This window comes from Pseudophryne corroboree, chromosome 4, assembly GCF_028390025.1.
Source record: "Pseudophryne corroboree isolate aPseCor3 chromosome 4, aPseCor3.hap2, whole genome shotgun sequence".
Lineage (NCBI taxonomy): Eukaryota > Metazoa > Chordata > Amphibia > Anura > Myobatrachidae > Pseudophryne > Pseudophryne corroboree.
The window spans coordinates 303,922,182-303,948,026 of NC_086447.1; the positions used below are offsets into that span (position 1 = coordinate 303,922,182).

At 46.9% G+C, this 25,845-nt stretch overlaps 1 pseudogene; it reads right to left on the reverse strand.

The window, feature by feature from the left end:
* Window positions 1–2,467: 2,467 nt before the first annotated feature.
* LOC134912679 (5S ribosomal RNA) lies at window positions 2,468–2,587 on the reverse strand (annotated as a pseudogene).
* Between the last annotated feature and the right edge of the window lie 23,258 nt (window positions 2,588–25,845).

A 25,845-nucleotide genomic window follows, 5' to 3' on the forward strand; every position in this document is an offset into this window, starting at 1 on the left:
TGGACAGTATACTTGACGACACAGAGGTAGGTAGAGCAGTAGCCTACTGTACCGTACTGCTATATAGTATATACTGGTGGTCAGCAAACTGTGCAAAACTGAAATGCACCACAGGTATTGATGGATAGTATACTTGACGACACAGAGGTAGGTAGAGCAGTGGCCTACTGTACCGTACTGCTATATAGTATATACTGGTGGTCAGCAAACTGTGCAAAACTGAAATGCACCACAGGTATGAATGGATAGTATACTTGACGACACAGAGGTAGGTAGAGCAGTGGCCTACTGTACCGTACTGCTATATATTATATACTGGTGGACAGCAAACTGTGCAAAACTGAAATGCACTACAGGTATGGATGGATACTAGTATACTTGACGACACAGAGGTAGGTAGAGCAGTAGCCTACTGTACCGTACTGCTATATAGTATATAATGGTGGTCAGCAAACTGTGCAAAACTGAAATGCACCACAAGTATGGATGGATAGTATACTTGACGACACAGAGGTAGGTAGAGCAGTGGCCGACTGTACCGTACTGCTATATATATAGTATATACTGGTGGTCAGCAAAATTCTGCACTGTCCTCCTACTATATACTACAATGCAGCACATATATGGAGCGTTATTCAGGCAGAGAACGTATAATACTGGTGGTCACTGGTCAGCAAAACTCTACACTGTCCTCCTACTATATAATACTGCTGCTCCCCAGTCCCCACAATAAAGCAATTAGCACACTGAGCACAGATATTTGCCGCACACTGAGCACAGTCAGATATGGAGCATTTTTCAGGCAGAGAACGTAGATATTTGCACTTGCAGCACACTGAGCACAGATATTTGCAGCACACTGATACAGATATTTGCAGCACAATTTGCAGCCCACTGAACATAGAAACTGAGAGGACGCCAGCCACGTCCTCTCACGATCATCTCCAATGCACGAGTGAAAAATGGCGGCGGCGCGCGGCTCCTTATATAGAATACGAATCTCGCGAGAATCCGACCGCGGGATGATGACGTTCGGGCGCGCTCGGGTTAACCGAGCAAGGCGGGAGGATCCAAGTCTGCCTCGGACCCGTGTAAAATGGGTGAAGTTCGGGGGGGTTTGGATCACGAGGATCCGAACCCGCTCATCACTAATCTATCTATCTATCTATCTATCTATCTATCTATCTATCTATCTATACATATATATAAAAAAAGAAGAGAATATTGCGCCACTTGTGTACAACAATAGTGAATAATTTAATAATCGAATGTATGAATATGCCTAAAATTAAATGACACTCCCTAGAGGCTCATGCAGGGCGTCAGCTGTCCCCCAAAAACAGGGATGGTGGTTCCCTGTAGCAAATTTAATAACACACAGGGGGGGGGGGATATAGCGACCAGTGGTGTCTAAGAGAGATGCAGTAAAAATAGTTGGATAAAAATATATAATATAGTATTTGTGCTAAAAGAATAATCAGGGTAGATCTAAATTTATTAAGTGCAATTTTAAAACATAAAAATTGAATTAAGATAAAATTTGAGCAGAAAAAAACTTTTTAAAAATTGGGATAAAAACAATATACACAATACAATATAATACCAGTTAAAAAATAAAAAGATTTTTGCTTAACTTGGTATGAGGTCACTGCCAGGTTTCCAACGCGTTTCGTCATTCAGACTTCATCAAGGGGTAAAGGTAGAATGGGACAGGCATCTATTTATACCAGTACTAATCTTATAGTAATTGTGACATCACTTCCTGTTAGTTTGACCATGGTGATGTAAAACAGACTAAGAGCATTTAGTTACAATTAATCAATAGTCTTATTCCGTAGTATATATGTATATGATGTAAAAACAGTGTTTATAAAGCAGGTTTGTTGTATGAGAGCTTTGAAAAACTCTCATAAAGATGCGCCGACGGATCTTCCGCCCCACTTCCGGTTTTCTGTCGTAGTGTCACTTCCGCCCCACTTCCGGGACGCGACCGCGCATGCGCCCGCGGCTACCACTAATTCTTAGAGACCAGCAGCACTTATGCAGACTTCTCCCAGGGAATTAATTGCGGCGGCCTTCTTTGTATAGATTTTTACATAGACTTCTTCATACGGCGGCCATGCTTATGAAGTTCATGTCCAGGGACATTATTGTTGAGACTCCGGTTTGTTAAACATAAAAATAGATCAGAAAGGGGGTTAATCAGTAAATGAATTATATCAGGCTGGTGACAATAAGTTTTTGATCAATTAGACCACTATGGAATAGATATTAAATAAATAAATGGTTGCATGGATATAAATGTGAATATATTACCATTAAGGTGCAAGGTGCAAAATAAATTTATTTTAAAGTGCATAGTGCAAGATTCTTGCGCATATGAATAATATAAGGTGCAGATATATGAATCATTAATGGTACAGCAGTGATCATTATGACATGCTCATGTAGGCTTTTATAATCAGTTTGGTTACAGTACCTGATCTTCCCAGGTGGTCTCCCTGTTCTGGTACTGATCAGGCCTGACACTGCTTCGCTTCCAAGATCGGGTGAGATTGGGCCTTTCCAGTGTGGTTTGACTGTAATAATTAATACTTACCATACATGTGTCATAATTCTACCATCACTATTAACATAAAGTGATGTGGAGTTTAGAAAAAAAAGGGGGGTGAGGTGGGGGGGGGGGGGGGGGTTGGAGGGGCGGGATGCTATACGGGGTGTGATATTAGAACTAAAGTGACACTAATATAGGGGTGGGGGAGGGGCGGGGGGTAGGGAGGGGTGTGTGCTAGAAATGTTAAGGATCCAAACCGTGATGACACCACGGCCGTGTAAATTCACAGGAACGGAGCAATTTCATAATAATCATTAAATCCCCTCGGATGGAGTGTTTGCAGTTGAAAAATCCAATACATTTCTCTACGTGAGAGTTTATTGGCAAGATCGCCACCTCTCTCTCCCAGCTTAACAAGTTCAATTGCTTTGAAAGTCAATGCCTCCGGGTTGGAATTATGTGCAATGTTAAAGTGTTTGGATACTGCATGATTCTCCATTTTATTCTTTATATTACGGACATGTTCTTGTATCCTTATTTTCAGTGGTCTCTTTGTTTTTCCCACATATTGTTTTCCCCACTCACATTCTAATAAATAAATCACGGATTGTTAATTACAGTTTATGAAGTCTTTAATCTTGTACTCCTTCTTCTTTTCTGTGTCCGTGAATGTTTTCCTTACTGGGTGTAGGTACCTACAGATGTTGCATCGGCCACATTTGAAGGATCCAGTGCACTTTGGCATCCGTGCCTCCTCTTTTAATTCCTTACGTAGCATGCTTGGAGCCAGCATATCTTTCAGATTTTTTTATTTCCTGAAGACGATGTCGGGGCGAGGGGGCAGGATTTCTTTAAGGATAGGATCCATTAATAGGATTCCCCAGTGGTTACTGAGTGAGTCTCTGATGGATTTCTCATGACGGTTATAGGTAGTAATAAACGGGACGGAGTCTTTCTTGGTTTCTTTAGTTTTATACTCTAGCAGTGTTGATCTATCTAGAGCCTTTGCTCTGATGGCTGCTTCTTTCACAATATTTGCCGGGTATTCTTTGTCCTTGAATCTCTTTTTGTATGTCTCCATTTGGGTATCACATTCTTCCTGATTGCTGCAATTTCTCTTTATTCTGTCAAATTGGGAGAAGGGGATATTATTTTTTCATTTCTTCAGGTGGTTACTTATATATATAGCACTTGCCGAAGGTGCGCACTGAAAAATGGGCTTGGACACTTGGCAGAAGGGGCGTGGTCACTGAAAATGGGGTGTGTCAACATGACATGCCACCCATTTCTGGTCACTCTGAGAACATTCCTTTACATTCTATATGCACCTTACCTATATGATGGATTCTCACAATGTGGAATCTCTGAAGAAATGTATCCTCCCTGGAAAGATGGCATCTTCAGTTGGCAATCACTGTTCATGTAGGATATCACATCATCCGGAAAATGCCTGTTTGTGTAGGAATATTAACAAGGTCAACATCATACAACAGCAGTTCAACCAGACTCATACCCCCTGTGTCACTTCCTGCAACCTGCGTCTCTCAGCCACACCATCACCTCCCCCTGCATCTCCCAGCCACACCATAATTCCTCCCTGCGTCTCTCAGCCACACCATCATCTCCCCCTGCTTCCTCTCTCAGCACATCATCTTTCCCCTGCATCTCTCAGCACACCATAATTTCCTCCCCGTGTCATCTTTCAGCACACCATTGCCTCCCCCTGTGTCATCTCTTAGTATACCATCATCTACCCCCCTGTGTTGCCTCTCAGCACACCATCAACTACCCCTGCGTCGTAAGTCAACACACATCATCTCCCGATCTGCTTCGTCTCTCAGCCACAACATCATCTCCCCCTGCTACCTTTCTCAGCGCATCATCTCCCCCCTGTGTCCTTCAGCACACCATAATGTCCTCCCCATGTTGTCTCTCAGCACACCATCGCCTCCCTCTGTGTCATCTTTTAGCAAACCTTCATCTACCCCGTGTTGCTTCCCAGCACACCATCACCTCCCTGCGTGTCACAACATCTCCCCCTCCACGTCGTCTCTCAGCACACTATTACTTCCCCCTGCGTCATCTCTAAGCACACCATCATCTTCCCCTGCGTCATCTCTAAGCACACCATCATCTCCCCCTGCATCTCTCAGAACACCAAAATTTCCTCCGGTGTCATCTTACATTACACCATCATCTCCCCCTCCACACTGTCTCTCAGCACATCATCACCTCCCCCACTGCATTTCCTCTCAGCACACCATCACCTCCCCTCCTGCACCATTTTTGAGCCACACCACCCCCCACAACATCGTTTCTCAGCACACCATCATCTCCTCTCCTGCACCATTTCTGAGCCACACCACCCCCCACAACATCGTTTCTCAGCACACCATCATCTCCCCTCCTGCACCATTTCTGAGCCACACCACCCCCCACAACATCGTTTCTCAGCACACCATCATCTCCCCGCCATTCTATATCTCTCTGTGTCTCCCCACTCTTCATTCTGTGTCTCTTTGTGTCTGTCACCCCTAAGTTAATTCTGTCTCCCTGTTTCTCTCCTCCTATTCTGTCTCTGTGCAGTGTCTCTCCCCCCTTCATTCTATGTCTCCCTGTGTGTCTCTTCTCCCCCCCCCCCCCCCCCACCAAACCTTCTGGGAGCCAACGGTGAGGCCAGGCAGCAGGTGCCGGATGACGTGCAGCAATGGTGGGTGGGATGTGCAATGCATATTGGACAGGTGGCGCAGTGCAATGATGGAAGGCAGACAGTTCTGTTACATTGCCCGGGCACCCCCCTCTGTTGGGCCTGCCATGGTGCCCAGGGCATGCACCCTTCTCGCCTCACCCTAGTTACACATCTGCTTACTAAGCAATAGCTGCTTCTTGAAAATTAAAAGGGCAATGCTTTTAATAGATAAAGCTGGGGTGCTTTGCTATCAACAGCATTGCCCCTTTATATTGTGGGCTTAAATATGCTTGAAAGTAAATAAATCTAACACACTGAGCGAGTGGGATCCAGTCAGGATCCCAATGGTTGGGATCCCGGCAATCAAAATACCGATGCTGGAATTCCAATGCTACTCGGAATGCTGACACCGGTATCCCAACATTCATCACTATCCTGGCACTGGGATACTGACCGTCGGGATCCCGAATGATCCCCACCAGAGATTTAAGCAATGGGGGAGGGGAGTGTAGGTTTGGGCTGCTGTGGGAGGGTTACGGTTAAGCTGCAGGGAGGGGATAGTTAGGGTAAGGCACCACCAGGGAGGGTTAGGGTTAGGGTTAGGTTTCGGTTGCAGGAAAGATGGGTTAGTGTTAGGAGGGTTAGGGATCAGGGATAGCTTTAAATTAGCCAGTGACAGGGGGTGGTGGCTATGGCTAACCACTCTCCTAGTGCCTATTCTAACACCCCTGATGCCTTTCCCTAAGGCTACTCCCACCACGACTACCGGATCCCAGGTTCCAACACCTGTGTGCTGAGCGGTGTTGAGGATTCTGGCATCGGTCACATGACCGCCAAGATGGCAAACCTATCCCTAATAAACTTTCTTAATCTGTTTGTTATCTTATAACATTGTGTTATGTCACATATTATTTTCACAGATAAATGTGTTAAAAAAAATCCACTGGGAGCACTTTGTAAGTGACCATGCACAAAATTTGTGAATAAGAGCAACAACAAATCCTTCTTCTAGTGCAATAACTTTGTATAAGATACATGGTAACAAGCTTATCTAAGTTTATCTGAACCAATTTGGTCAGCAACTCCAATAGAACTATTTCCTTCTCCTATGTATCTCTCAAAAGAAAATACAGTACAGTGCAAGAACATAATGTAAATGTTTTGAGCATAGAATATATATTAACTCAGATATTAATGCAGATGAGAATCAATCCAGACATAGCAAAGGAAATAAATCTCTGATCACCATCATAATTGTCATTGTGCTTTCATTTATCAGCAAAATTACAGTCTCACAGAAAATATTAATCCTATCCCCCATAGTGAGGGTGCAAATGTGTATGTATTGGCTATCAGAAGTGATGCTCATGCTAACCAGCTCCGATGTCCTGCTATTCCTGATTCCTGATTCACAGCAGTCTACATGGTGTCAAACGAGTGGATCGATCCTCTGCCTTTTGTATGACATTATCTTGGATGACTAGTCAAAGTTCCCCAACAAGTGGTGGGTTTACTGATACTCAGGGCAAAAGGTACAAATCGAGGAACAGGTATATACACGCTCATGAATCCTGCTGTAAAAAATTACACCTTTGTTTATGGGGGGGGGGGGGGAGAGAATCCAGTAGTTACAGTTTGTCTGAGTTAATTTGCAATAAGACATGCTGACCATGGGGGTCATTCCGAGTTGATCGCTAGTTAGCTACTTTTAGCAGCCATGCAAACGCATAGTCGCCGCTCACGGGGGAGTGTGTTTTCGCTTGGTAAGTGTGCGAATGCGTGTGCAGCCGAGCGGGAAAAATACGTTTTTTGCAGTTTCAGAGTAGGTCTGGACTTACTCAGCCCTTGAGATCACTTCACTCTTTTTGGTCCCGGAACTGACGTCAGACACCCGCCCAGCAAACGCCTGGACACTCCTGCGTTTTTTCCAAACACTCCCTGAAAATGGTCAGTTGACACCCATAAACGCCCTCTTCCTGTCAATCTCCTTGCGATCGGCTGTGCGAATGGATTCTTCGTTAAATCCATCACCCAGCTACGAACCGCTTTGTACCCATACGACGCACGTGTGCATTGTGGTGCATACACATGCGCAGTAGCAACCTGTTCGCTGCGCTGCAAAAAAACGGCAGTGAGCGATCAACTCGGAATGACCCCCAATAGCTCTAGTGTGTTGTCATCTCTGAAAGATTCACAGCACTCTACAGAGTGCTGATTCGCTTCTTCATCAAATGAGCAAGCTTACCACTCTGACTGCATATAGGAAAATAAAGGGGCTGTCACAAAGTGGGCATAAATCAAAAACAAAAATATTGTCTTGTTAACCATATGCAGAATTAGAGATAAATGTAAAGGTTGGCAGCAGAAATATACAGTACAGTATGGGCCAAATGTAATAGAGTGAGAGTTTCAAAAAGTGAGAGATTTAGTAAGGTTTTGAAGTCTTTTTTTTAAAGTGGCAATCACTTACACAGCAAGATCAACCTGGTGTTGCAGTGTAAATGATTGCCACTTTAAAAAAAACTGAAAACCTTACCAAATCTCTCACTTTCTGAAACTCTCACTTTTACATTTGGCCCTATGTGTCTATTGTAGCTTAGGCGACCTATGTGTCACAGACTAGCGGTTAGCAGCAGAAACATATGTGTCTAGGGGGGGGATTTAGATCTGATTGCTACAGTTTCACACAGCAGGTGATCAGGTCCTAACTGCGCATGCGTTGCACTGCCAAACAACAACAGGCATCGCCGGTCAGCGACAGGATGGTGCAAAAATTCTGATCGTGTGGACGTTCGCAAGGTAATTGACAGGAAGAGGCCACTTGTGGGTGGTAACTGACCATTTGCAGGGAGTGTCTGGAAAAACGTAGGCGTTCCCAAGCGTTTTCAGGGAGGGTGTGTGATGTCAGCTCCGGCCCCGATCAGCCTGTTCTCACTGCACTGTAGGAGTAAGTCCTGACTTGTGCACAGACTGCACACACTGGATTTTTGTACCTCTGCATACACAATGCAATTGCCCACTTGCACGGGTGAATTTACACGACTATCTGAATGCATACAGCAAAGTTAGCAGCCCAGCGATCAGGTATGAAGTACCCCTTGGGTTAGGTGACCCACATGTCACAGACATTTATGCTCAACTTTCTCCCATGTTGAAAACCATTTCTTTTATGTAAAAAGCATTTGATATTAGGCATCAATAAAATGACAAAGGGACTAATTCAGACTGGATCGCTGCAGCGTCAGTCTGAAGCCCTTTGCGGAATGCTCTTGCACACCCCGGGAGCCCAGTGAGATGCTAAAAGCATCTCCGGGTTGTGATTGCCTCTGCCTGATTGAAAGGCAGAGGCAGTTGGGGGGTTGGAGGGGGCGTGCCAATGGCGTTAGAACGCCATTGGCGGGGCAATGTCCGGACAATGCAGACATGTCTGGACTATTGCGGTGGTGGGCCGCTGCGGCTGTGTGACATCACACGCAACCTCTGTGACCCAGAATGTGGCGGGCAGGTGCCTGCCAGTGCGCAGGAGCTGCGCTAGCAGGGAGCTAATCGCTAGGTGCAAAAGCATCGCTGCCATGCGATGCTTTTGCATCAATGCGGGGAAGGGGGGAGCCAGACATGCGGGGCGGTCTAGCCCTGTGCTGGGCGTCCCCCCGCATGTCTGAGAAACTGATCATAGATGTGCTAAATTTAACACATCTACGGTCAGATCTGAATTACCCCCTAAATTATCAGTAATACAGCAGAAACAATACCTCATCTCAAGCATGCAAAAAGAAAAAAAGAAAAACAATTTGCTTAAATATGTTTACAGAAGCATAACCTGTGCCTCAGCAGTAAAGAAAGCTCTAATCGGTGTCAGCAGAATGCTCACAACCAGCCAATTGCAAGTGGTTTGCTAGTGCAGGTGCTCATCGTCATCATCAGCATCTGCTATTTGTACTATTTGACCACATATACTGTGGATTATTAGTACTATAGTACAGCATACGCACAGGGCCGGTTCTAGACCATGGGGCGCCCAGGGCGAAAGTTTCCTTTGCACCCCCCCGATGGTGAAACAGGGTTAGCCGTTGGCGCGCGTGAAAAAATGGGGGTGTGGCTTCATAGGAAAGGGACGTGGTCAGTTTTGACCCCTGTAGAGTTGTGCACCCTGTAGAGCTGTGCCCACAGTAGCTGTTGTGCCCCCTGCAGATGTTGTGCCCCCTGCAGCTGTGCCCCAGTAGCTGTTATGCCCCCTGCAGCTGTGCCCCCAGTAGTTGTGCCCCCTGCAGCTGTTGTGCCCCCTGCAGCTGTGCCCCCAGTAGCTGTTATGCCCCCTGCAGCTGTGCCCCCAGTAGTTGTGCCCCCTGCAGCTGTGCCCCTAGTTGCGCCCCCTGCAGCTGTGCCCCCAGTTGCTGTTATGCCCCCTGTAGTTGTGCCCCCAGTAGTTGTGCCCCCTGCAGCTTTGCCCCCAGTAGCTGTTATGACCCCTGCAGCTGTGCCCCAGTAGCTGTTATACCCCCTGCAGCTGTGCCCCCATTAGTTGTGGCCCCAGTAGTTGTACCCCTGCAGCTGTGCCCCCATTAGTTGTGGCCCCAGTAGTTGTGTCCCCTGCAGCTGTGCCCCCATTAGTTGCGGCAACAGTAGTTGTGACCCCTGCAGCTGTGCCCCCATTAGTTGTGGCCCCAGTAGTTGTGCCCCCTGCAGCTGTGCCCCCATTAGTTGTGGCCCCAGCAGTTGTGCCCCCTGCAGCTGTGCCCCCCTTAGTTGTGGCCCCAGTAGTTGTGCCCACCAGTTGCTGTGCACCTAGAAAAAAGTATATATACTTACCAGCCCCGTTTCTGCTTCCCGACCACTGCACTCCGTCTCCACCGCCGGCGCCGCTCCTCTGAACTATGGGAGAGACGTCATGACGTCTCTCCCATAGCGCTGCACAGAAAGGTCCTCTCCGCGAAGGGAATCTAGATGCTACTGCGTCTAGATTCCCTTCACGGAGAGGACCTTTCCATAACCACCGCCGCCATCCTAGTTAGTAGCGGCTCTCGCCACGGCAGCGGCGCCCCGGGCAAAAGTACTGCTTGCCCGTGGCAAGAGCCACTACTGCATACGCATCTTTTTCTGGATTTGCATGTATTCACAAAGGTGACAACACTCCATTACTTGTCCTACATTAGAATACCACCATCCCACTCCATTCCATTCATCCAGGTGCTAGTGACAGAGGGCCTAATTCTGACCTGGCCACACGCAGGCTATTTTTTGCACTGCTGCGACCAGGTACGTAATTGCCACCTACAGGGGAGGGGGTAATTGCTGTGCAGGGGTGCGAACAACGATCCGAGCCGCTGGTGACGTCAGGAATCCTTCTCCGGAACAGGTGGACATGCCTGCGCTTTTTCCAACACTCCCAGGAAACGGTGAGTTGCCGCCCAGGAATGCCTTCTGCTTGTCAATCTTCTTCAGATCGCCCCTGCGATCGCTTTCGTCGTAGAAACTGTCGCAGTCCGGCGAACCCCGTCGCCGGACAGCGACGTGCCTGCACATTGCAGACTGCACGCATGCGCAGTTCAGACCCGATCGCACGGTTGCATAAAAATGCAGCATGCGATCGGATCTGAATGAACCCCAGAATCATGCCAATCTGCTGGTGTCAATTCCAATTATAAGACATCATGGTTCTTCTCTAGTGGATTAATATTCCATGTTTCATCTTGAAAACTTTGCTTGTCTGTAGATTTAATCTGAGACCAATTACTGGCACTATAATTTCAGTCAAAACTGGTTGATGCCCATTTCCGTCTTGGCAAACATCACGTGTGGAACTGTGAACTCCATTCTGGTGCTGTTTACCATTCCTGGCAATGGTCAACTGCATTTCTTATGTGCACAATAAATTACTGCTCATATGTATGCACAAAATTTCTCCCTCTCGCAGTTACAGCAGATCTCTAGTGGTAACCACATTACCGCTAGAGAGACACTGTTTTTTAACGTCTTTTGTCTATGTATAATTTTAAGCACATTATTGAGTTGCATTCATTGCACCTGGAGAGGGACAACAGAGACAGACAAGAGAAGTCAAGCATAGACAAGTGCAGTGAAGAGCATGTTCATTGAACTGCAGCACAATAAGGCATAGACAAATATACCTATTCACTTCATAGTTTCAGGACACTAGGCTTGGCTTTGTTGATTTGGAGCCCCTTAGGTTAGCAGTATAAGCTGGAGTGTGAATGAAGCTAGGTGGCTTAATAATGCAGATCCTTATCTATTGTAGGTTACTAGTAGCAATAGAAGACTGATGCAACAGAAAAGTTTGGAGAATAGGTATTGAGAACAGGTGCTGGCTAGCAGGAGAGCCCGTAGCTGTAGCAGAATGTAGGATATTTAGAGGCAGACTGCGATACACTGGAACTGGGTGCCAGTAGCACAACAGAGGCAGGCTCCATTATATATGCTGTGAAACAATGCTGGATGAGGTTTTCTGGATAGCACTGTAGCAGATTGTTGTGAAGCAATGAGCAGTCGGTGGTTGCTAGTATAAACAGGACACCATTAGAACTGATAGGCTGGCTGAATGGTGTGACCTGAGTTGCTGGAGATTGGTGTGTCAGAGCGGATCATTTAATATTGTCCAAGATGGAGGCCCCATGATGCAGAGCAGCAGTAGTTGCACGTTTACAGATGAGTGACCATGGTGACCAAGGTGATACCGATGGACCCAGAAATGGTGACCTGGACCCCAATGCACGACACCTACTGTAGGAGGCACATCTCAATGATTATGACTATAAATAAGCAGCACTATCTATTATTTTATATTGAAAATAAAATATTAGTAATTTTACTTAAATGGCCACATTATGGGGGTCATTCCGAGCTGTTTGCTCGTTTTTTTTTTCTCGCAACGGAGCGATTAGTCGCTAATGCGCATGCGCAATGTCCGCAGTGCGACTGCGCCAAGTAAATTTACTATGCAGTTAGGTATTTTACTCATGGCATTACGAGGTTTTTTCTTCGTTCTGGTGATTGGAGTGTGATTGACAGGAAGTGGGTGTTTCCGGGCGGAAACTGGCCGTTTTATGGGTGTGTGTGAAAAAATGCTACCGTTTCTGGGAAAAACGCGGGAGTGGCTGGAGAAACGGAGGAGTGTCTGGGCGAACGCTGGGTGTGTTTGTGACGTCAAACCAGGAACGACACTGACTGAACTGATCGCAGATGCCGAGTAAGTCTGGAGCTACTCAGAAACTGCTAAGAAGTGTCTATTCGCAATTCTGCTAATCTTTCGTTCGCAATTTTGAGAAGCTAAGATTCACTCCCAGTAGGCGGCGGCTTAGCGTGTGCAAAGCTGCTAAAAGCAGCTTGCGAGCGAACAACTCGGAATGACCCCCTATATTGTCTCTTGTTTAAATGAAATGTTTTATTATGCTATTGTGTACAAATAGGGTAATGCTACATTAGCATTTACTGTGAAACCACAACTTTATGCTATCTCTATCATTCCATGGGTCATCATAAGACCCATATCATTGGACGGGTATGGGACTCAAGGTCGACACCAATTGGTCGACACACCTTGGGTCGATGCCTGAATTTTTTTTGCCATGGACAAAAGGTCGACATGGACACGGTCTGCATGGAAAAATGTCGACATGAGTTTTTTATATTTTTCTCTGTAATGTGACCGGGAACCCCAAATAGTGCACCGTGTCAGCTTGCATGGCTCGCATGGCTCGCTTCGCTCGCCTTGCTTCGAGCAAGGTGCCTCGCTCCACTACCGCTGTGCTCGGCACAGGTTACCAGTCCCAATTGTAGTCCATGTGGATCGTAAAGTATGAAAAAGTTAAAAAAATTATTATTATTATTTTTTTTTAGATGTATTCATCTGGACATACTGTATGTATTTAAATTAGTGATGTGCAGCGGACATTTTTCGGGTTTTGTGTTTTGGTTATGGATTCGGTTCCGCGGCCGTGTTTTGGATTCGGACGCGTTTTGGCAAAACCTCCCTGAAAATTTTTTGTCGGATTCGGGTGTGTTTTGGATTCGGGTGTTTTTTTACAAAAAAACGTCAAAAACACCTTAAATCATAGAATTTGGGGGTCATTTTGATCCCATAGTATTATTAACTTCAATAACCATAATTTCCACTTATTTCCAGTCTATTCTGAACACCTCACAATATTATTTTTAGTCCTAAAATTTGCACCGAGGTCGCTGGATGACTAAGCTAAGCGACCCAAGTGGCCGACACAAACACCTGGCCCATCTAGGAGTGGCACTGCAGTGTCAGACAGGATGGTCGATTTAAAAAATAGTCCCCAAACAGCACATGATGCAAAGAAAAAAAGAGGTGCACTGTGGTCGCTGGATGGCTAAGCTAAGCAACACAAGTGGCTGACACAAACACCTGGCCCATCTAGGAGTGGCACTGCAGTGTCAGGCAGGATGGCACTTCAAAAAAATAGTCCCCAAACAGCACATGATGCAAAGAAAAATGTATGAAAAAAGAGGTGCAAGATGGAATTGTCCTTGGGCCCTCCCACCCACCCTTATGTTGTATAAACAGGACATGCACACTTTAACAAACCCATCATTTCAGCGACAGGGTCTGCCACATGACTGTGACTGAAATGACTGGTTGGTTTGGGCCCCCACCAAAATAGAAGCAATCAATCTCTCCTTGCACAAACTGGCTCTACAGAGGCAAGATGTCCACCTCCTCCTCATCGTCCGATTCCTCACCCCTTTCACTGTGTACATCCCCCTCCTCACAGATTATTAATTCGTCCCCACTGGAATCCACCATCTCAGGTCCCTGTGTACTTTCTGGAGGCAATTGCTGGTGAATGTCTCCATGGAGGAATTGATTATAATTCATTTTGATGAACATCATCTTCTCCACATTTTCTGGAAGTAACCTCGTACGCCGATTGCTGACAAGGTGAGCGGCTGCACTAAACACTCTTTTGGAGTACACACTGGAGGGTGGGCAACTTAGGTAAAATAAAGCCAGTTTCTGCAAGGGCCTCCAAATTGCCTCTTTTTCCTGCCAGTATACGTATGGACTGTCCGACGTGCCTACTTGGATGAGGTCACTCATATAATCCTCCACCATTCTTTCAATGGTGAGAGAATCATATGCAGTGACAGTAGACAACATGTCAGTAATCGTTGGCAGGTCCTTCAGTCCGGACCAGATGTCAGCACTCGCTCCAGACTGCCCTGCATCACCGCCAGCGGGTGGGCTCGGAATTCTTAGCCTTTTCCTTGCGCCCCCAGTTGCGGGAGAATGTGAAGGAGCAGCTGTTGACGGGTCACGTTCCGCTTGACTTGACAATTTTCTCACCAGCAGGTCTTTGAACCTCTGCAGACTTTTGTCTGCCGGAAAGAGAGATACAACGTAGGTTTTAAATCTAGGATCGAGCACGGTGGCCAAAATGTAGTGCTCTGATTTCAACAGATTGACTACCCGTGAATCCTGGTTAAGCGAATTAAGGGCTCCATCCACAAGTCCCACATGCCAAGCGGAATCGCTCTGTTTTAGCTCCTCCTTCAATGTCTCCAGCTTCTTCTGCAAAAGCCTGATGATGGGAATGACCTGACTCAGGCTGGCAGTGTCTGAACTGACTTCACGTGTGGCAAGTTCAAAGGGTTGCAGAACCTTGCACAACGTTGAAATCATTCTCCACTGCGCTTGAGTCAGGTGCATTCCCCCTCCTTTGCCTATATCGTAGGCAGATGTATAGGCTTGAATGGCCTTTTGCTGCTCCTCCATCCTCTGAAGCATATAGAGGGTTGAATTCCACCTCGTTACCACCTCTTGCTTCAGATGATGGCAGGGCAGGTTCAGGACTGTTTGCTGGTGCTCCAGTCTTCGGCACGCGGTGGCTGAATGCCGAAAGTGGCCCACAATTCTTCGGGCCACCGACAGCATCTCTTGCACGCCCCTGTCGTTTTTTAAATAATTCTGCACCACCAAATTCAATGTACAGTATGTGCAAAACATTGGACGTGCTGGAATTTGCCCAGATGTAATGCACGCACAATATTGCTGGCATTGTCCGATGTCACAAATCCCCAGGAGAGTCCATTTGGGGTAAGCCATTCTGCGATGATGTTCCTCAGTTTCCGTAAGAGGTTGTCAGCTGTGTGCCTCTTCTGGAAAGGGGTGATACAAAGCGTAGCCTGCCTAGGAATGAGTTGGCGTTTGCGAGATGCTGCTACTGGTGCCGCCGCTGCTGTTCTTGCTGCGGGAGGCAATACATCTACCTAGTGGGCTGTCACAGTCATATAGTTCTGAGTCTGCCCTGCTCCACTTGTCCACATGTCCATGGTTAAGTGGATATTGGGTACAACTGCATTTTTTAGGACACTGGTGACTCTTTTTCTGAGGTCTGTGTACATTTTCGGTATCGCCTGCCTAGAGAAATGGAACCTAGATGGTATTTGGTACCGGGAACACAGTACCTCAATCAAGTCTGTAGATGCCTGTGAATTAACGGTGGATAACAGAAACACGTTTCTCACCGCCCAGGCTGCCAAGGCCTGAGTTATCCGCTTTGCAGCAGGATGACTGCTGTGATATTTCATCTTCCTCGCAAAGGACTGTTGGACAGTCAATTGCTTACTGGAAGTAGTACAAGTGGTCTTCAGACTTCCCCTCTGGGATGACGATCGACTCCCAGCAGCAACAAGAGCAGTGCCAGCAGCAGTAGGCGTTACACTCAAGGATGCATCGGAGGAATCCCAGGCAGGAGAGGACTCGTCAGGCATGTCAATGGCCATATTCGTCCCACGGACAACAGGTGTCTCCCCGGGTGCCTGACTTAAACAAACCACCTCACCATCAGAATCCTTTTTGTCAATTTCCTCCTCAGCGCCAGCAACACCCATATCCTCATCCTGGTGTACTTCAACAGTGACATCTTCAATTTGACTATCAGGAACTGGACTGCGGGTGCTCCTTCCAGCACTTGCAGGGGGCGTGCAAATGGTGGAAGGTGCCACCTCTTCCCGTCCAGTGTTGGGAAGGTCAGGCATTGCAGCCGACACAATTGGACTCTCCTTGGGGATTTGTGATTTAGAAGAACGCACAGTTCTTTGCTGTGCTTTTGCCAGCTTAAGCCTTTTCATTTTTTTATTATTATTATTATTATCCTTTATTTATATGGCGCCACAAGGGTTCCGCAGCGCCCGATTACAGAGTACAAATGCACATAAAAAATAGGAAAACAGTGACTTACAGTTGAATACAATATAGGACAAGTACAGGGCAACTAAGCATAACTACACCAGTAAACATAGAGATAAGTTCCTTGCACAACGTTGAAATCATTCTCCACTGCGCTTGAGTCAGGTGCATTCCCCCTCCTTTGCCTATATCGTAGGCAGATGTATAGGCTTGAATGGCCTTTTGCTGCTCCTCCATCCTCTGAAGCATATAGAGGGTTGAATTCCACCTCGTTACCACCTCTTGCTTCAGATGATGGCAGGGCAGGTTCAGGACTGTTTGCTGGTGCTCCAGTCTTCGGCACGCGGTGGCTGAATGCCGAAAGTGGCCCGCAATTCTTCGGGCCACCGACAGCATCTCTTGCACGCCCCTGTCGTTTTTTAAATAATTCTGCACCACCAAATTCAATGTACAGTATGTGCAAAACATTGGACGTGCTGGAATTTGCCCAGATGTAATGCACGCACAATATTGCTGGCATTGTCCGATGTCACAAATCCCCAGGAGAGTCCATTTGGGGTAAGCCATTCTGCGATGATGTTCCTCAGTTTCCGTAAGAGGTTGTGTTATGCACACCAGTGCCTGCAGGAAAGTACTGGTGTCAGAACTGTTATGCACTCCAGTGTCTGCAGGAATGTACTGGTGTTTGAACTGTTATGCAAAACAAATGGACTCACAGACAAACTGGGGAATATGACATAACGTACACAGAAGGTAATAGGGTAACAAAATACACACAAAGTGAACAGAGAAGCCCAGAGGCTAAGGAACTGGGTATCTCCCTTGTATTAGAACTGCACAGATGGAAAAAGCAAGATGTTGTGTTTTAATACGTAGAGAACCCGAAATGCTGTTGCTAAGGGCAACAGCAAAACCCTAAAGGGTTACCAACGGGTGTGGCAGTAAACTCCTTGGTCAGAGATGGAATGATAGACACAAGGAGAGTCTCCACAATCCTATTTCTCACTTGCAGTGCACAGGTTTTAGCTTACTGCCACTAAACTGACCCCTGACACCTAGCACAGTGAGACAGGATTAGACAGGCAAGTCTTAGAAAACAGCCGCAAACTTGCTAAGTTCACAGAGTAGTAACAGAACCCCAGCTAGCTAAACAACTGACTCCAGTCTTACTGCTAGGTCTGGATTGGCAGAGTGTAATACCAAATCCCCAGGCCTATTTGCAGTAAGCAACAAACAAATACAAAGCTACACAGTACTGGCTAACTTTCATGAACTGACTAACCAACAAAGATTCAGCAGCATCTGCTTACCCTGAAAAGAGGCCTTATAAAGCAGGTGCTGTCCACGCCCCACTCAGACCTCACAGACTGTGAGCACAAAAACCAGCACCGGATCCCCTGCCGTGCACAGAGCCTATAACCACTGCACAGCAAAAGACCCGAACCGGAGTATCAGCTGCGCTCAGGTTACTCCACTAGCACTTGTCTCCCGGTTGCCATGACGACGTGGCAGCACAGGGCAGGAGACCCTAACAGGTTGTCAGCTGTGTGCCTCTTCTGGAAAGGGGTGATACAAAGCGTAGCCTGCCTAGGAATGAGTTGTGGTCAAAAAACTGTGGGATCTAGGCAGTTGAGGATTATTAAAGTAAGAAAATTATAAGCACATGAGGGAAGAGGGCCCTACTCGTGAGAGCTTACATTCTAAGGGGAGGGGTAGACAGACAGGGATGACACAGATGGGGTACATAGAGAGCGTGGAACAGAGGGTTATGTTGAGATTTGGCTAGGTTTGGTAAAGAAATGGGTCTTAAGAGCCCGTTTGAAGTTTTGTAGAGAGGTGGAGAGTCTGAGGGGGAGAGATAAAGAATTCCAGAGAAATGGAGCAGCACGTGAAAAATCTTGGAGATAGGAGTGGGAGGAAGTAATCAGAAGACAGGAGAGACGGCGTGCATTAGCAGAGCGAAGAGGACGGGTGGGAGAGTAAAGGGAGATAAGGTCAGAGATGTAGATGGGAGAGGAGTGGGTGAGGGCTTTGTAAGTGAGTGTGAGAAGTTTGAATTGGATTCTGAAAGGGAAGGGAAGCCAGTGGAGGGCCTGTAGGAGGGGGGAGGTAGACGTAGTGCGTTTGGTGAGGAAGATGAGCCGGGCAGCAGCATTGAGGATAGATTGGAGTGGAGAGAGGTGATTGTCAGGGAGGCCAGTTAAGAGGAGATTACAGTAGTCCAGTCTGGAAATAATCAGTGAGTGAATAATGATCTTAGTGGCATCCTGTGTGAGAAAAGGTCTGATTCTAGAAATGTTTTTGAGATGAAAATGACAGGTTTGTGAGAGGTGCTGAATGTGTGGTTTGAAGGAGAGGGAGGAGTCAGGGATTACACCAAGACAGCGTACTTGGGGGCTAGGGGAGATAGTTGTGCCATCAATGGATAATGAGATTGTGGGAGGTGAGGCTGTGCGGGAGGGTGGGAAGATGATCAGCTCAGTCTTAGACATGTTGAGTTTAAGAAAGCGCTGAGACATCCAGGAAGAGATAGCAGAAAGACAGTTTGAGGTACGAGTGAGGAGAGCCATGGAGAGATCAGGGGAGGAGAGGTAGATTTGAGTGTCATCAGCATAGAGGTGATATTGGAAGTTAAAAGAACTAATGAGTTCACCTAAAGAGGATGTATAGAGAGAGAAAAGGAGAGGACCAAGAACAGAGCCTTGGGGGACACCAACAGTTAGTGGAAGTGGGGGGGAGGTAGCATCATGAGAGGAGACAGAGAAGGAACGATCAGAGAGGTAGGAGGACAGCCAGGAGAGGGCAGTATCACGCAGACCAAGAGAGTGAAGGATTTGCAGTAGGAGAGGATGGTCCACAGTGTCAAAAGCAGCAGAGAGGTCAAGAAGAATAAGCAGAGAGTAGTGGCCCTTAGATTTGGCTGCATGGAGGTCATTGCAGACTTTTGTGAGGGCAGTTTCAGTGGAGTGGAGAGAACGGAAACCAGACTGGAATGGGTCAAGCAGTGAGTGAGAGGAAAGAAAGGCAGTGAGGCGATTATAGACAATACGCTCAAGAAGTTTGGAGGCAAAGGGGAGGAGAGAGATGGGTCGATAGTTGGAGAGAGTGTTAGGATCAAGGGTAGGTTTTTTAAGAATAGGGGAGACAAGAGCATGCTTGAAGGCAGAGGGGACAGTGCCTGATGAAAGGGAGAGATTGAGAAGGTGGGCAAGATGGGAACAGGCTGAAGGGGAGAGGTAACGGAGGAGGTGGGAGGGGATAGGGTCGAGCGGGGAGGTTGTGGGGGGGGAGGAACGGATGAGGGCCATGACTTCCTCGCCAGATACATGGGAGAAAGATGTCAGAGTTGGTAAGAGGGAAGGGGAGGGGTGGCAAGGGATGGGTGGTGGCTGGTTGCTGGTCTGGTGGGAAGTGATATCCTGACGTATGGAGTCAATCTTGGATGTGAAATAAGTGGCAAAGTCAAGAGCAGACAATGAGGAAGGGAAAGGAGGTGGTGGTGGGCAGAGGAGGGAGTTAACAGTGGCAAAGAGGCGCCGGGGGTTGGAAGACTGTGTAGAAATGAGGATTTTGAAGTATGATTGTTTAGCAAGGGAAAGGGCAGTACTGAAGGATGAGAGCATGAATTTGAAATGGAGGAAGTCTGCTTTAGAGCGTGATTTCCTCCACTGTCGCTCGGCAGTATGTGAGCATTTTTGTAGGTATCTGGTGCATTTGGTGTGCCAGGGTTGAGGTGTTGATCTGCGAGGGTGAATAGTGGTTGGCGGAGCAACAGAGTCAAGGGCAGAAGTAAGAGATGCATTGTATAGGGATGTGGCTTGTTCAGGGCATGTGAGAGAGAGAAGAGGAGAGAGAAGGGAGTCAAACAGGGAGGACAGGGATGAGGTGTCAATAGCCTCAATGTTACGCTTCGTGATGGTAGCCTTAGGAGGGAGAGATGGGGAAGCAGAGATAGATAAGTTGAAAGAGAGCAAATGGTGGTCAGAGAGGGGAAAAGGGGAATTGGAGAAATCAGAAATATCACAGCGGTGAGTGAAAACCAGATCCAGTGAGCTCCCGTTCACATGGGAGGGTGAGGTGGTCCACTGGGAGAGACCAAGTGAAGAGGTGAGGTTAAGGAGTTTAGAGGCAGGTGATTTTGTGGGGTTGTCGATAGGGATGTTGAAATCACCTAGAATAATGGAGGGAATGTCAGAAGAGAGGAAGTGAGGTAGCCAGGAAGCAAAGTTGTCAAGGAATTTGGAGGAAATGCCAGGTGGACGGTAAATTACAGCAACTCGAAGATTAGTAGGTTGGTAGAGGCGTAATGCATGGACCTCAAATGTAGAGAATGTAAGAGAAGGTTCTGGAGGTATAAGTTGGTATGTGTAGCTTGAGGGTAAAAGGATCCCAACACCACCCCCATGGCGACCCCCGGGTCGGGGTGTGTGTGAGAATGTGAGGCCCCCAGCAGAGAGAGCAGCAGGAGAAGTGGTGTCATGAGGAGTAATCCAGGTTTCTGTAATGGCCAGGAGGTGCAGGGAGTTGGAAATGAAAAGGTCATGAGTGGGGGTCAGTTTGTTGCAAATAGATCTGGCATTCCAGAGTGCACAAGATAGGGGGTATGAGTTTGTGGGAGAGATGTGAATGAGATTATCAGGATTGCTGTAGCGTTGAGGTAGGAGTAGTTTGGAAGGAGAAGATAAAGAGGGTGTGATGATGGTGCTGGGGCCTTGGCTAGGAAGGGAGACTGCATGCGTGAAACAGGGAGGGAGTGCAGTTTGATACTGGTGGAGGAGAGGTGAGGAGACAGGCAGAGGAGGGAGAGAGCAGGGTTGAGTGGTGGGGTATAAGTGGTGTGAAGGGGCAGAAGTGAATTGCAATGGGGAAACAGAAGAGGGGTAGGGAGGCAGACAGAGGAGAGGAGAGAGGATGAGATGTAGGAGACTGTGAGAGAGGGATAGAGGTTGTAACAGGGGACAGAATAAAGGAATAGAAGGACAATGAGTAAGGGGGGTTGCCAGCCTGGCCATAGTGTGGTTGGTGTGTAAACTGGTAGTAAAATGAGAATAGGAGGAGGAGTGGTGGCTATATGAGAGAGCAGTGAAGTTTGCAGAAAGAAATACGATTTGCAAGTATTTAAAATGATGTTAATATCTACAGATTACCAGTAAATCAAATATTTGTTGATGTTAGATGGAAAATTACACAGTGTTGGCAAACCACAAGTCAGTGTTACTTCATCAAATATGCTTCTCAATTAAACATTTGTTTTCCAGGTATTTGCAGGGTCAGAGTAAAAGTTGTATTGCAGGTTTTTTGCAGAAAGTGAATGTTTAGTGTCCGGTTAAGTGAGGTTTGGAGAATAATAGGTGTGTACATACATTTGTAGCTGCAGTCCAAGTTTTGGTGGATTGGGATGATTTATTTGCTTTTGTTTGGAGTTTCCATGCATTTTTCTAGCGAGAGGATGAGTGCTTCCATCCTCATGTGAAGCTGAACCACTAGCCATGAACATAGGCCAGGGCCTCAGCCGTTCCTTGCCACTCCGTGTCGTAAATGGCATATTGGCAAGTTTACGCTTCTCCTCAGACGCTTTTAATTTTGATTTTTGGGTCATTTTACTGAACTTTTGTGTTTTGGATTTTACATACTCTCTACTATGACATTGGGCATCGGCATTGGCAGACGACGTTGATGGCATTTCATCGTCTCGGCCATGACTAGTGGCAGCAGCTTCAGCACGAGGTGGAAGTGGATCTTGATCTTTCCCTATTTCACCCTCCACATTTTTGTTCTCCATTTTTTAATGTGTGGAATTATATGCCAGTATCAATAGCAATGGCCTACTACTATATATACTGCGCACAACTGAAATGCACCACAGGTATGGATGGATAGTATACTTGACGACACAGAGGTAGGTAGAGCAGTGGCCTACTGTACCGTACTGCTATATATTATATACTGGTGGTCAGCAAACTGTGCAAAACTGAAATGCACCACAGGTATGGATGGATAGTATACTTGACGACACAGAGGTAGGTAGAGCAGTGGCCTACTGTACCGTACTGCTATATATTATATACTAGTGGTCAGCAAACTGTGCAAAACTGAAATGCACCACAGGTATGGATGGATAGTATACTTGACGACACAGAGGTAGGTAGAGCAGTGGCCTACTGTACCATACTGCTGTATATTATATACTGGTGGTCAGCAAACTGTGCAAAACTTAAATGCACCACAGGTATGGATGGATAGTATACTTGACGACACAGAGGTAGGTAGAGCAGTGGCCTACTGTACCGTACTGCTATATATTGTATACTGGTGGTCAGCAAACTGTGCAAAACTGAAATGCACCAAAGGTATGGATGGATAGTAAACTTGACGACACAGAGGTAGGTAGAGCAGTGGCCTACTGTACCGTACTGCTATATATTGTATACTGGTGGTCAGCAAACTGTGCAAAACTGAAATGCACCAAAGGTATGGATGGATAGTAAACTTGACGACACAGAGGTAGGTAGAGCAGTGGCCTACTGTACCGTACTGCTATATATTATATACTGGTGGTCAGCAAACTGTGCAAAACTGAAATGCACAACAGGTATGTATGGATAGTATACTTGACGACACAGAGGTAGGTAGAGCAGTGGCCTTCTGTACCGTACTCCTATATATTATATACTGGTGGTCAGCAAAATTATGCACTGTACTCCTACTATATACTACAATGCAGCACAGATATGGAGCGATTTTCAGGCAGAGAACGTATAATACTGGTGGTCACTGGTCAGCAAAACTCTGCACTGTACTCTTCCTATATAATACTGCTGGTCCCCAGTCCCCACAATAAAGCAGTGTGAGCACAGATATATGCAGCACACTGAGCACAGATATGGAGCATTTTTCAGGCAGACAACGTATAATACTGGTGGTCACTGGTCAGCAAAACTCTGCACTGTACTCCTCCTATAATACTGCTGGTCCCCAGAATAAAGATATGCAGCCCCCTGAAACAAAGTGAGAGGACGCCAGCCACGTCCTCTCACTATCATTTCAAATGCACAAGTAAAAATGGCGGCGACGCGCGGCTCCTTATATAGAATCCGAATCTCGCGAGAATCCGACAGCGGAATGATGACGTTCGGGCGCGCTCGGGTTAACCGAGCCATACGGGAGAATCCGAGTATGCCTCGGACCCGTGTAAAATGGGTGAAGTTTGGGGGGGTTCGGTTTCCGAGGAACCGAACCCGCTCATCTCTAATTTAAATACATAATTCTTCTTTTAGTCTGAACATATAGAGACACTAAAATGTCACCCGACACAGACAAACTATAAATATTTAAGAATAGTTCTTAGCCTTTATTTTATTCTGCATAAAAGTAGATGTAAGACAAAACTCTAGTACTGTTTTATTTAGTATGTCAGCCCAGCCAGTGTCACAGACAGAGGGAAGGAACTGATAAATGAATACCCAAGTTGTGAACACTGCAGTTGAATATTTATCTGTGGGAATTGTTCCTTACTACACTTTACTAGGGACTGAGCAACCTGGCTTTATACTATTGGTGACTATTATATGTTTACCACGTAGGCTGGTATATAGCACTTTTCACACTTTGACAACATGATTGATTTTCTATGTATCCTGCAGGGACGTGCAGTCTGGGGAGGCAGTGCCTCCCCTGTCATTAATGATTAAGATAATACAAAGAAGATGCATATGACACATATTCTTTGTCATATGTATCCTCTTAATATTATTCTTATCATTGCTCCTCTCTTTATGTGTTTGGGAGGCACCAATCGTGGTGCCTCCCGTTGTCACTGGGGAAAGTTATGGTAGCGGGGGGGCGGGCACGGGCGGGGACTAGCCATGGGCAGGAAAAGCCCATTGAAAATATATGGGAAAGCGGCACTATTAGAGGTGCCGCTTTCATACAGGGACATGCTTTCAACCTATGAAAGCACGTCCCTGTCAGTGAGGCCACAGTCATTGGCCAGCGGATCCGTCACTGGATCCGCTGTCAATCACTGTGTGGGCAATGCTGGCGGAGGAGGTGCGGGCGGCGGGATGCGGCGGTGGTGCGGGCGGCGGGATGCGGCGGTGGTGCGGGCGGTGGTGGTGCAGGTGGCGGGTTGCGGCGGCGGAAGTTTACCTTTAGCCTGCAGAGTTTGGCAGCGGAGCGGTACCAGTTTAAAAAAAGGCGCCTCAGCGGCATTTTTGAAATTCAAGATGGCCGCCGCGAGCCAATCACGGCTCGCCGCGTCATCGCCCCGCCCCCTCCGGCTGACTTATATAAGTCAGCGCGAGGCAGAGGAGCGTCAGTCCGACGGCGGAGGAGGAGCTGTGAAGAGCTCCTGAAGAAAGAAGATGCCGGAAGTCCTGGATGGGCGGCGGCTATGTAAAAGAGCTTAGCAGCCGCCGCCCACCAGGTGAAGACGCTGGAAGCCCTGGGGATGTGGCGCCCCCCAGGTGAAGATGCAGGAAGCCCTGGGAAGGCGGCGGCCACGCAAAAGAGCTTAAAGTCCGCCGCCCCCAGGTGAAGTACCAGTTTACTAAAACTTATTTTTAAGACGTGTGGTGTTTTATTTTAATATTTTCTTTACAGGTGGACTACAAGTGCCAGCGGGCCCTTTATGTCCGGGCATGCTGGCACTTGTGGTTCTCCAAGTGCCAGCATGCTGGGGCAGGCTTGCTGGGACCTGTAGGCCACCTGTAAAGAACAATATTAACATACAATGAACCCGGCACCCACCGCCACCAGTGCTGATAGCCCAGTGCTGGTTATTGCTCGGGAGGGGGGACCCCATTTTTATTTTTTGGGGTTCCCACTTTCCAAGGAATTCCAACCCTGGGCTGACCGGCTCAGGGGGATGATTAATGTCATTATAGGGGGACCCCACACTGAGTGTCTCCCCTGCTGTGGCATTACTCCCCTTGGCTGGTTCTGCCTAGTGCTGGTTTTACTGATGTGTCAGGGGACCACACTTTTTTTTTTTTTTTCAGGGGGGGTAGGGGGTTGCTTGTTAGCTGCCAGTGCCTCCCCAACCAGTGACCTCACCGCACGTCACTGGTATCCTGGCCTCCTGCCCATAGGCCATTTTTAACTTTTTTTTTTTAGATTTTTGTTTATTGTACAGGTTCCACTAGCAAGACCAGCCAAGTACAGTTCATATAGTATTACTTTTTATATACAGTAACAGTAGAGATAATTTTTTTTCACCATCCTGCAAAATGTTATCTAAAGGGAAATACTATATATATATATATATATATATATATATATCAAAGTTGTAACTAGACATTTTGGTGCCCTGTGCCAGAAAAAGAATCGGTGCTCATCCATATTTAAAATAGGGACAGTGCGCACCAAAGGCATGTGTCAAAAATACAGGGGCATGACACAAAATAATACCAAATCATATTACGCTGCACA